Source organism: Gavialis gangeticus, unplaced genomic scaffold (genome assembly GCF_001723915.1).
Source record: "Gavialis gangeticus isolate Ggan-Ray unplaced genomic scaffold, GavGan_comp1, whole genome shotgun sequence".
NCBI classification, from domain to species: domain Eukaryota; kingdom Metazoa; phylum Chordata; order Crocodylia; family Gavialidae; genus Gavialis; species Gavialis gangeticus.
Genome location: NW_017729022.1, coordinates 185,206,617 through 185,209,749, shown reverse-complemented (window position 1 = coordinate 185,209,749; position 3,133 = coordinate 185,206,617). Strand labels below are relative to the sequence as shown.

Sequence of the window (3,133 nt, the reverse complement as noted above, 5' to 3'; positions counted from 1 at the left end):
GTTAGGCAATATTAATGTATCCCAGAAATTATGATATGATAGCTGTGGGTAAATGCTAATGTTTTAACAGATCATGCAGCAGTTGCCAACAGAGACTAAAGCACTGTCTTTTTATATTATTCAGAAGTCCTTAAATGCACGAGAGAGGTCCAGTCATTTGTAGGATGAAATGCATTGGGAAGAAAGTTCACTTTGGAGTAGGAATATTTTAAGGGACCGAGTAGGCAGAAGGTTCCACCCAATACTGATTCTTTGCTTTTTCCATTTTGAAATAAAAATAATTCATTTTGAAAACATCCCTGTGACTTAAGCTGAACCAGCAAAACTGCAATGGGAAAATAATCAGAAATATTGAACCCCAATTGATAAATATACCTGTCTCCTACTGAATTCTGGATAATTAGCGATACCTTCATGTCCATAGAGCTGACTTGGCTATTCTAAGGATCACAGCCTCAAGTTCTCTAAGTAGCCTTTGGTGGTCTTCCAGAACCATCAGTTCCAGAAACTGAATTTCTTTGACACAGGGGTTGTCTTCATTTTCCCTTGACTGCCTCCCCCTTTTCTGTCAGTTTAGTATAGGCAGGCTTGTGATAATGGATACATTTCACAACTACACGTGTACCTAAAGCAGGTATTGCAAAACTAGTGTGAATACCCCTGCCACACGAGACTCCCCCTGGTGGCTGAGTTAACCCTTCAGTTATCTGAGATTTTTGTCCTAAAATTATGTTTTCTTGAAAAACGTGTGCTGTAAGAGAAAGAAGTGATGCCAGATTGACAGTCCCAAAATGGTAGCCATCCAGTTGTCCACAGAACTGATAAAAGTATTGGCTGTGGTACTGCATTTGTCTCCATAGCTGGTATGTAGGAAATGGAACAGAGACCTTTATTTTCTTGGGAAAAATCCCATTTTATGACTAGATCTAATGAGTTCTAGTCAGAAAACGGGACTTTTCCAAAGAATTTTTTTGCCAAAAAAAAAACAAAAAAGAAAAATCTTTAAAAATTGACTTCACTCTGCTTGTAAAGGGAGGCAGTTGTATAATTAAGAGTTCATGGTCACAAAAGTTTCAACAAGAAGTGTTGTCTGGCTGGGAAGCTTGATCTATTAAGCAGAATGGGGAATTGTAGAAACTGAACTACAACTTCCATGAGACACTATGGCAAAATATCCAAATCTAAATATTTTTAGGAAGGAAACTTTGGGGGTTTTTTCAGTAGAAAGAAGGTATTTTTTATGATAAATTTTGTTTATTCAGAAATCCAATTTTCTGTAGAAAATTGTTTTGATAGAAAATTATTAACTGTTCCTATCAGTCAGTCCTATAACACAAGTCCACAAATCACCATCAGATAGTAGCTATTAATAGTTGGTACCAGTTTTGAATTGGTTACTGGCAATGAATGTATTGTTATTCCCTGATCTGTCTAATCCGGTATAAAATAGTATGGTAATTAATTAGATATTTGATTATACTTCAGGCATTTAGAAGCTCAAATGTTTGGGGGGAAATGGAATATTTGAAATTCTATAACCAATTTTTACTATTTTCCTAAATATAGAATGGTGATTCCATTCTTGCCACTGAATTATTTTGCTAAACAAAAAAAAAAAGATATTTGAGGCAAACATTTAAGATAGAGAAGGATGCCAAGTGTAAAGAATGTGCAGAAAGGTGTTATGTCTACACACAGAGCCAATCCACAAAACGGGTAGTCACTAAAAGAGCCAAGATAAACAAGACTATGTTGAAGCTAACTTAGTCCCCCAGAACCATCATGAGTGCGTTTATATATTATTGGAGCCAAGTGAACTTTAACTGTGTCTTATTTAACTTGGCCATTTACATGGCTAACCTTTTTTGTAAGTTGGCTCTGTTTGTAGCTATCACACCTTTTGATTACTGACCTTTTCTTGCCTAACTCTGGATTTTTAATCTATATTAAATATTTTTATCTTGTTTAATTTCCTTGATGTTTTTCTTACTGTAGCAAATATTACAGAAACTATTTTATGATAGAAGGCACATTTTTTTATTAGAAAATTCCTTAGCCTCTTAAAGCCAATAGCTTAGACATCTATATGACTGGTAACACCTGACTTTTTCCACAGGATGTTGGTGAAGGAAAAGCTTTTATTGAAATAAATGTTCACGTTTCATTGAAAGATCTTGTGCAGATGTAAGTTCACTGCACAGTCTTCATCAAAAGCTTAGTTAAAAGGTAATGAGATAATAACTAAAAACAGTATTTTTCCCTGTTTTCTGTTTATCATCTTTTTATGTAGGATCTAAAAAGTCAGCAATTCTGAAAAGACTGTGTACTTCTCAGACTAACACAGATATATTGAAAATGTGCACCATTTAGCATTGGGCTTTGTGATGGCTTGAGATAGAAGTGTTTCTATAACTTGTAATGGAAGTGGTGTAATTTCCAGGAAGTGGAGACTTGTCACGAGTACTGTGGATTCAGTTGCTGAGTGCCTAATATTATCTGTATAATCAGTGGCATGTGGAATTTTGGGACCGGACCCTGTTTCAATAAAACACAATTGAAAGACTCCCATTTAGTTCAGTGGATCAGGTCTTTCATGAAGAGAATGAGAAATATGTTTTTCAGGATGCTATTGTTTTCATCCAGAATTTTGGACTAGTGGAAGTTGGTTTTTCCCAGTAGTTAAATCTGAAGCTAAATTTCCATTACAAGCTCATGGAACTGTTGTGTAGATCTCAAAATGAGTAGACTTTATTATTCCGCTTGATAAGAATGTGGTGGACTCAGAACAATTCCCATTAGAGCGAGTTCTATGGTAAAACATTCTCTGTAGCTGTAGTAACTTTTTTGGCAGCTTTTTATGAGTAATTCACCACTGACCACTTGTGCCTGTGGGTTATAAATCCCTAAACACCCAAATCTCATGCATACAGTAAGAGTTATATTGTCATGGTACTCATAAAAGTCACATACCCTTTGATTTTCTAAGTTTATTTTACTTACTAATTTATTATCATCATTAATCATTCTCTAATTTATATCATAGCTAAGATTTCAAAAGCAATTGTCCTGGTGAAACAGCCTCCATGAGAGGGAATTCCACTGCACTTGGCGTAGGTTATTCTTTTTTTTTTTT

At 35.1% G+C, this 3,133-nt stretch overlaps 1 long non-coding RNA gene across 1 annotated transcript in view; it reads left to right on the top strand.

The window, feature by feature from the left end:
- Positions 1-1,031: 1,031 nt before the first annotated feature.
- The window catches only part of LOC109296980, a 10,052-nt gene continuing 7,950 nt past the window's right edge, over positions 1,032-3,133 (top strand). Inside the window, exon 1 of the long non-coding RNA XR_002097125.1 lies at positions 1,032-2,226. This is a non-coding gene — a long non-coding RNA (uncharacterized LOC109296980). The remainder of the gene's footprint in view (positions 2,227-3,133) is intronic.